Here is a 10,165-nt window from a genome sequence, read left to right as displayed (position 1 = left end):
CATGTGGGTGAGGGGCATGCTGGTGGGCACCCATGTTGGGACTGCCTTCTTCCTTCCATGTCCCACCATTGCTTGCCAGCCATAAGCCCCCACCAATGTTGCTGTGTCTCAGCCTGATGAGGGAGCCTGTTGTGGGGGTGCTTGGTTGCACTCCTTCAGAATTTTGCACCCGGGGCAACTGCCCCCCTCACCACCAACATGCTATGCCACTGCTTGCACTCTTTGCAAGGAGAAAATGCAGCTGCACTGGAGCAATCTGGTTCCAGGCCACAACCCCACAGGGGCAGGGGATTGACCCTTTCCTGGTGCTCTTCCCCTGTTCAAGCCCAGCTCCTGCCACAAAGTGGGTATTTACTCTCTGGGCATAATGAAAAGGCCTATCCACCCTGTAGTAGCCAAATGAGCTACTAGATGGGAGCAAAACATTGTGGCCAAAGGAAGGAGACTGGCCTGATCCCCAAGGAAAGAAGGAAGTGGTCTAAAGAAGAGGCTTCTCAAGGGATCAAAAGGGATCAAAAGCTCGGGAAGGCAGCCAGTAGGATTTCTTGAAGAAGACACCCTAAGATGTGACTAAAGGAGCAGGTGGTCATTCTGTGACTATGTACCCATGATCCCTTTGAAGCACATGGCTTCCCAAAGCATCCTGGGAACTGTAGTTTTTTATGGGTGTTGGGAATGCTAGCTCTGCAGGAGGCAAACTAGATAATTTGGGGGGAAGCCTTGTGCTTAAAATGGATGATGTGTGCACAGCCTACATGTCAGAAGCTTTATGCATTGTGAAGCCAGACAGACATGCTAGCCAGAGAGGAAGTACGGCGTCCTGTTTCTTGGGCTTTCAGGAAGCAGTTGGGGAGGTGGAAACTGGCTGTGAGAGGCAGTGATCTTCCCTCCCCACTGCAAGAACACCCTGTCTCCAACCCACACATTGCAAAGTGCCAGGAATAATGTCACCTTATCTCGGTTAAAGTTATTCCATCCAGTAATATCGGAAAAATTATGACAATATGTTGTTCTACACGCAAGTACACAACAGAGCTATTTGTACGACCCCAGCAGCTGCCACTCTCCACAGAGCAGATGGCGTGATAAAAACACAATGCAGGGAACAGGTTGATAAAGACATCTCGGTCATTGCAGACTCCTCGCTCAGCTCGCTCCAGAATGATGCTCAGTGGCAAGAACCATGGCAGCTCCAATGCACGGCTGCATCTTCCTTAGCAGGAGCAAGCTGCTTATCAGTGGAAGATCATTCCAGCACAACTATTAATTTTGCACATATTAGTAATCAATATCTTTCAGCGCCTCTCCAGGGAAACTTGAGAGAGCAGCAACCAAAGGCATGTGCAGCTTCCAGAGCAAGCAGCAAAATCTCCAAGCTCCTCTTCCAGTGGGGAAAAGGCCAGAGATGGGGAGAAGCTTGTTGTCACACGACCACCAGCCTTCTGCACCAGTGGAGAGGGAGAGAGAGAGACCAAGACCAAGACCAGCAGTCACACATAAAAGGTAAAGGGGCCCCTGACCATTAGGTCCAGTCGTGGCCGACTCTGGGGTTGCAGCGCTCATCTCGCTTTATTGGCCGAGGGAGCTGGCGTACAGCTTCCGGGTCATGTGGCCAGCATGACTAAGCCACTTCTGGCGAACCAGAGCAGCGCACGGAAACGCAGTTTACCTTCTCGCCGGAGCGGTACCTATTTATTTACTTGCACTTGGACATGCTGTTGAAATGCTAGGTGGGCAGGAGCAGGGACCGAGCAACAGGAGCTCACCCCGTCGCAGGGAATCGAACCGCCGACCTTCTGATCAGCAAGTCCTAGGCTCTGTGGTTTAACCCACAGCGCCACCCGCGTCCCCATACATGTCCCTAATGCAGGTTGACTTTGGCAAGAACCTAAGAGCCCTGCTGGGTCAGGCCAAAGGGGGTCCTGAACATCCAGTGGCTAACCAGATGCCCCAATAGGAAACCCACAAGCAGGACCTAAGCATGAGAGCACTCTCTCTTCTTCTGTGGTCTCAAGCAACTCATATTCAGAAGCATTACAGCCTCTGATGGTGGAGGCAGAGCATACTGTAGTTACCATATTCCCTCCTTGATGCTTTGGTTGTCAAAGTGGTTAAATGCAGGTTGGATTCCTCAAGTGCTTTCACAGCTGGCTGGAGAATGTAATTAAAAAAGTGACCATCCATGGCTCCTCTTTGAAGTGGAGGGGGGTTTCCTATGGGGTACCAAATTAGGACACGGTCAGGAGTTTTAAACATGATTTAGATGAAGAGCCGGAGGGAATCCTTGTCAGAGCTGTGAGTGATACAAAACTGGGAGGAATGGCTAACAGCTCAAAAGTCAAGATTAAAACTCAAAATGACCTTGACAGATTGGAAAACTGGGCGAAAACTAACAAAATGAAATTCAACAGAGACAAAGTTCTGTGGGGAGGGGTGTCAGATGCAGAGGTAGAGCATGGAAGATCCCTGGCTTGACAGCAATTCATATGGAAAGGATCTTGGAATCATAGATGATCACAAGCTGAAAACAAGCCTGCAGTTGATAGTTCAACAAAGGCTAATGAGATTAGAGGCTACACTAAATAGTTTTGAAGGCGCAAGAAGCCAGAGTTGCACTTGATTCTGAACTGGGTCCAGTTCTGGGTGCTTCATTTTAAGAACAGAATTCTGGGGAGGGAAATGAAGAGGGTCAGGCAGAATTTGATTGACCAGTAGAATAAATTTATTGATGGAAAGAGCAGCCTGATAATGGAACCCATTGCCTTGTCAGGGAGTGGACTTTCCCAGTGGAAGGTCAACCACCATCTCTTTCTTGGCGTGCTCTCCCAACTCTATGCCTGCTTTGGCTCTCCCTGCTCCTAATACACTGCAGCTGCTGAGGTGTATTTTGAACTGTCAATAACCTAGTTGAGGCCAGTTCTATCTTTCTAAGATATCTTTAGCAAAAAGAAGTAACCTGCTGGCTTCTGTATTGGTGGAACTTGAAGGCAGGCATCTGAAGAGTGGATGAGCACAGCATACAGATGGCAGAGAAGAGGCTTCAGCAAAACAGAAGGATGGGACTGGTGCGGGGCTAGCAATCTGGGGTGCAAGGGATAGGAGTGTTGCAAGCCGAACACAGAAGTGGCCCTATTTTTGCCTGTGAAATGATGGTGGGAAGGGAGAGGGCTCATAGAAATTCTGTGTAGCCCCATCGCTGCTGATTGGTTTTGCTAGTCAACATTCCTGGTAATTTACAAGTCCCTTCCTGGGACTGCATCGATGGGGCATCTGTTGCATTTTTATTACCTCTGGCCTCGGCTTCCGCCTTCCTTCACAGATCAAATAACAGCTTCCTCTCCTTGCTAATTCACACAGCTGGTTATTACTCACCCAGCTCCCGCTATAATCGCCAGGGGAAGAATTATAAATAAATGTGTACAAGCAAACAGATGCTGTCATTTTAAAAATTGATCCATCTCGTAAAAATGCCCCACTTAGGACTGGAGTGGTGAATTGCTGAGCATGTGTCTATGCCATTTTCACAAAACCCAGAAGCCCTGGCTGGACTCTGGTGATTAATTCAAATTAGGGATGAAAAGGGTGGGGGAGGGGAAGAGAAACCTAGAAGGGCAGGATGGCTGCAGGGCTGGGCCCAGAGCAATGGCTCAGCCTTTCCCCGTGAAAGGCATTGCAAGCAGAGCAGAAGAAGCCGCCCAGCAGAATGTGGTCCTTTGCTCAGACACCAGACCCACACATTGTTGGGGGGGGGCAGGAAGGGGCTGCCCATCGCTAGAGCCAGCAGCCCCTTTGAAAGGAACCAGATCACAGTCCCGCTACCTGGAACTAATGTCGGCTTTTCTTTGGCATTGAAAAGATCAGCAGTCAAGGTCAGCGGCTTAAGAACAAGAACAAAGGCTGCCAGCCCCTGCTGTTCATCCCAAGCCCTTCAAAGTGGAAAAATCCTGGCAAAGAAGCTGAAATCCATGGCTGAACACCTGACCCTCTGCACCCGCCTTACATAAGGTTAAGAGCCAGCAGCCACACACGGAACTCTTAAGAAAGCCAGTTTAAAAATAAGAATCTAGTTTTTAGCTGTTTTGGTGTGGAATTCAAGGGATGTTCTCCCCACGTGAGCTCTGGGTGGGAGCAAATCACTTTCTGGGAGCTCAGTCCAAGAAGCTCATGGGACCTAAAGGACCTGCTGCTTCCACAAAAGCCTACCCAAAGAGTAAGGACCCTTCTCTTTATTTAATAGAAATATATAGGCTGCTTTTCACTTATAGGAAAGTGGTTTCCAACACATTAAAATGATAACAATATCTATTTAAACCCATGAACAAAACAGAGCACCCAGAACAGCCCCACAGTAATAGAATCATAGAATTGTAGAGTTAGAAGGGACCACAAGGGTCATCTAGGACGTTGTTACTGTCAGGAAATGCCTGGGGAATAGAGAAGTCTTCACTTGCGTGTGGAAACACCCCACAGCCTAAGCCCAACTAATTTTGGAAGAACATTGCATGTGGTAGGGGGACTTGCAATGGAAAAGGGCTTACACCCTGAGTGTTGCACCTTTGAAAAGTGTGGTATGGGGTGAAGCTCATCTGACCACCAGTGATCTGGGCTGTTTGTTTAGGAACAAACAGTCTCTCCAATAACCTGGGCCCAATCTGTTAATAGCTTTGTACACCGTGCAAACCACATCACATGCCGTTCAATGCCCATTGACTTCTATTAAGTTTAGGAACCTCCGTCCAAGATGTACACACAGAACCTCTGCACTCACCACCCAGGCAAGGAAGCTGAAATTCAGCTCATCCTCCACTTTCCTCTTTTTTGCACTGAGAAAATGCTCCCTTAGGTGACCAGGCCTATTAAGCGTTTTCTTCTCTAAGCCCTCAGTGTTCAGCCCTGGTTGACTCAACCTTGGCCCACAAGTGCTGAGTCTTGGCTCAGCCAAGGTTGGTTCAGTCATGGGCTGTGTACACACTAACCCATTTGTAGCACAAAACTGTTGTTCTGCTTAATCCAAAATTGTTCATGCCTATCCTCAACATACTGCTTTCAACCTAGATTGATTCTGGATCCTGGTGACCACAAGGGTGGGTTCAGTTACTTGATAAGAGACATGTTTAAATTATTATTATTATTATTGTTGTTGTTGTTGTTGTTGTTGTTGTTGTTCTAATTATTATTATTATTATTATTATTATTATTATTATTATTATTATGTTTAAAACCCTTCCCTGGATAGACTCTCCCTGACATGCCCCAGGGGAAGGAAGAAGTGGCGGTTGTGATCTTGGCAGATGTCACTGGGCAGACACAGATCCACCCCCCCTCATCGCCAGGGCGGCCTAAATTGGACAGCCCAAATGGACACACTGCAGGGGAATGCAGAATCCATCAGCAATGAGCTTTTATGTTCAGAAGGAAACCAGTTTCTCAGGAAGTGCTTTTCAGGGGCAAAAGAAATGCAGTCAATCTGGATTGTGTGTGGATGATGTAAAAGAAACAGTTCCTGGATCCAAGGCCATGTGGAGGAAGCCAGAGCAACCCTTCCTGCCTCCCTTCCAGTTTGCGTTCTTAATGTCTGGTCTGTCAGGGTGAAGGCAGCTCCTCCTAGGGAGGGTGTCCTACCCTGCAGTTTGACATGGATCTGCCCATCTGCTTATTGTGTCTCCAGTGCTTTTGTTCTTTTTAAAAAAATGGGGTACTCTCATTTTGACTCAAAAAAATCGCCATTTTGTAGTTAAAATCGGGGGAAATGAATACAGTAAATGGACAAAAGTACAAAGATTCACAAAATGTTTAGGGTAAGGTTACCAGATTTATTTCAATGAATCCAGGGACACAATTAATCAATCAATAAATCAATCATTTTTTAAAAAACGGGGGGGGGGGATTATTAAAAAAATAAAGAAGTAATATCTTCTCTTCTGTGGTCTCCTCTGTTGCATGGCCTTCCTCTGGGTCCTGGCCTTTCTTGGAGCGCTAGCCCTGCTTCCCCCCTCCCTCCCTCCTTGCACTGCGACCCCCTACCGGCTTATTTGGGAGTAAGCATTAGCAGGACCCCCTCCTCCTGCTGCTGCCCTGCCCATCTGTCTGGGCGTCTCATACACAGGCATTGTCCAGCGGCTGCCCATCCGGGCCATGGCACACCCAGTCAGCGGGTCCGGGGCAGAGCCGACGGCGAGCAAGTGGGAGGAGGCGCACCTGGGCCGGATCACCTCGTCTCCTGCTCGCCTCTCGTCCGCAATGGCCAACGACGAGCTGGCCAACAAGCTGAGCCGCCACTTGCAAGTCGAGGAGCACAATGGCGAAGCCAAGCAGCCGCCGCAGCTGCCCAAGCACCACCCGGAGCCTGAGCCAGAGCCCAAGCCGATGGCCTTGGGCAGCGGTGCCGACGGCGAATTGAGCTCCAAGTTGCAGCAGTGCACCGAGCTCAACGACCCTGCGCAGCTTTCGCCCGGTGGCAGCGCCCAGCACCATGTCTTCAGCCCCTACTCCGAGTCCCCATATGTGTCTTGTGAGCAACACATCATATGGGAAAAATAAAAAAAATTCCTTCCAGTAGCCCCTTAAAGACCAACTAAGTTAGTTCTTGGTATGAGCTTTCGTGTGCATGTACACTTCTTCAGATACACACATCATATGGGGACTTCCAGCAAGGCAAAATGGCGGACACCACGGTAGTAGGCAGCTCCTGGCTGGCTCCGGGCTGCTGAGACTGCCCCTGCTGCTGCCACCTTTCCCAGGGACATTAGATGAAATCCGGGGACTGTCCCTGGGAAACGGGGATGTCTGGTAACCCTATTTTAGGGGTATGCGTACCCCTGTATCCCCCCCCCCGAAAAAGCACTGTGTGTCTCCAGGCACTGTGGGGAGAAGGAGGGACCATTGTGCCTCTTTCACCGGGGGCGGGGGGGGGGCTCGTCTGGTCTAGTAGTTAGTGCAAACTCCACCACTGGACAAATGACTCATTGTTCCTAAATTATAGTTTTGTGCTCAGAGTCTTTTTGCAAAGCCTGAAAACCCTTTTCATTTGTGCACAAACAGACTAATAGCCAATTCTGCAGCTTTCGGAAAAAGGGTAATCAGGCCGTAAGGCCTGGAATGTATTCAAAACATATCCTGTTCAACACTCCCCCCTCCTTTTCTTTTTTTAGAAAGAGCTTTAGAAAAAGAATATAAACCCACTTTGTCAGCGAATGACCTCAAGTTGTTTTTTCTGTTAAAAAAATTGCAGCTTTCAAAGATAATTTGTTAATGGCTCACATTTCTAACAGGTTCAGCAAAAAATTTACCACCAAATATTTCCACACATTTTTATGCAGGAAATAAAGAATGCATTTACTTTTGCATTATTACAGTTATCATATAACACAGGATATGAAAACTAAAACCTCAGACACGTTAAGGCTAATGTTTGTTTATTGAGCTAAGCCCAACATAACCATGTTCCCTGCAAGCACCTGTAAGAGGAAGAGAGGCGTTTATAAATATTTCAAGTAAACAAGCGAGCTCACACCTTAAGATGACGTGTTAATTAATTAATCTGGAAGTGCCACCCACACACCCAATTCTGTACATGAAATTGCAAAGCCGAATTTAAAGCCTAACCATTTGTAAAGATTAGGGAAGGCCTCCCAGCCTCCACCTCTCCACACCTGGCAAGGCTCAGGAAGACATTTGACTTTGGACTCCAGAACAAGGCAATGCATTAAAGAATTTGTCAACCATTATTCATAGAGTGAACAGGCAACAGGGGTCCACTTTTAAATATTATAGGCACATTAATATACAGTATACTAAGCTTTTAAGCTTATGACTAGAGAAGTTCCCCTATTCTTTGCCCGTGTCTGATCAAACCCATTTCTTTGCCTTCCTAAAGAATTACCTCCCTATAGTAAGAATTTGTCCATGGAGTTTTCTTGGCAGGGATACGGGAGTGGTTTGCCGGTTCCTGCTCCAGGTGGATCACATTTGGTCAAAACTCTCCACTATGACATGTCCATCTTGCGTGGCCCTGCACGGCATAGCTCATAGCTTCTCATTTTCTCATAGCACTCATTTCACATGCTAGCAAGGTTTTGCTTAAAATTCTACAAGGAAGGCTTAAGCAATATGTGGACCAAGAACTCCCAGAAGTGCAAGCTGGATTTCGAAGAGGCAGAGGAACCAGAGACCAAATTGCAAACATGCGCTGGATTATGGAGAAAGCTAGAGATTATGGATTATGGAGAAATCTAGAGAGTTCCAGAAAAACATCTACTTCTGCTTCATTGACTATGCAAAAGCCTTTGACTGTGTCGACCACAGCAAACTATGGCAAGTTCTTAAAGAAATGGGAGTGCCTGATCACCTCATTTGTCTCTTGAGAAATCTCTATGTAGGACAAGAAGCTACAGTTAGAACTGGATATGGAACAACTGATTCAAAATTGGGAAAGGAGTATGACAAGGCTGTATATTGTCTCCTTGCTTATTTAACTTATATGCAGAATTCATCATGCGAAAGGCTGGGCTGGGCTGGATGAATCCCAAGCCGGAATTAAGATTGCCGGAAGAAATATCAACAACCTCAAATATGCAGATGACACAACCTTAATGGCAGAAAGTGAGGAGGAATTAAAGAACCTTTTAATGAGGGTGAAAGAGGAGAGTGCAAAATATGGTCTGAAGCTCAACATCAAAAAAACGAAGATCATGGCCACTGGGCCCATCACCTCCTGGCAAATAGAAGGGGAAGAAATGTAGGCAGTGAGAGATTTTACTTTCTTGGGCTCCATGATCACTGCAGATGGTGACAGCAGCCACGAAATTAAAAGATGCCTGCTTCTTGGGAGAAAAGCAATGACAAACCTAGACAGCATCCTAAAAAGCAGAGACATCACCTTGCCAACAAAGGTCTGTATAGTTAAAGCTATGGTTTTCCCAGTAGTGATGTATGGAAGTGAGAGCTAGACCATCAAGAAGGCTGATCGCCGAAGAATTGATGCTTTTGAATTATGGTGCTGGAGGAGACTCCTGAGAGTCCCATGGACTGCAAGAAGACCAAACCTCTCCATTCTTAAGGAAATCAGCCCTGAGTGCTCACTGGAAGGACAGATCCTGAAGCTGAGGCTCCAATACTTTGGCCACATCATGAGAAGAGAAGACTCCCTGGAAAAGACCCTGATGTTGGGAAAGATAGAGGGCACAAGGAGAAGGGGATGACGGAGGACGAGATGGTTGGACAGTGTTCTCGAACCTACCAGCATGAGTTTGACCAAACTGCAGGAGGCAATGGAAGACAGGAGTGCCTGGCGTGCTCTGGTCCATGGGGTCACAAAGAGTCGGACACGACTAAACAAGTAAGAATTTACTTTTACACCACCAGTTTGTTACCCAGCTTATATAGCTTATCTAGCACTGCACACAAAGAGACACCAAACATCAAAACATTTTTCTACATACAGCAAGAAAGGTTACAGGTCATGGGATGTTAAAAACACATGGTTCCATACCGATATCAACTCCCCCACAATTCCCTTGGGGTGCCCCAAAGTTCCCAGGATATTTGGGTCTCAGCTTACAACTTATCAGATAGTTGTCTAGACAACCAGACCTTGAGCGAGAAGGTCATAAATTCCTCTCCCATCTCCTCTTTCTGGGCCCCAGATAGCTTCAAGGAGAAATGCAAGTTCTCACCCAAATGTGAAGCCAACACATACCTCTTCCACAAAACATCATTATCTGACCCTTCCAGGGTCAGATAAGGCAGGAAGTGGCATGCAATGTTAACACAGCTTTACACAGCATAGGAGGATGGCATGAGGCACACAAAGATCAAGCCTAATACATTCTGTCTGAAAGGGTAAATGTGATTAATATTAGGGCAGTCAGAATAAAATCAGTATCTATATCTAATAGCTAATATTCAATCAGATATCACAATTTTTACATTAACTCTGTTCAAAGCCTGCTCTTGCCAGAAGAGGACAGGAATTTTGCTGCTGGTCTCCTGAATCTCTTCACCATCATCTTAATGTGCTGTCTGATGAAGCAAAGGAGCATGGACTGGTGGCTACAGTAGGTTAAGGGGAAACCCATCCCCACTGAGAAACCTGGAGCATGTCCATGCAACATCGTTTTTGGTCAGCCTCCCTCAGTCCTGACCCTGCATTTCATTGCTGCCCAGA

Source organism: Podarcis vaucheri (genome assembly GCF_965113315.1).
Source record: "Podarcis vaucheri genome assembly, chromosome: 14".
NCBI classification, from domain to species: Eukaryota; Metazoa; Chordata; class Lepidosauria; order Squamata; family Lacertidae; genus Podarcis; species Podarcis vaucheri.
The sequence above is the reverse complement of the archived record's forward strand: the minus strand, read 5'-3'. Positions refer to the sequence as shown.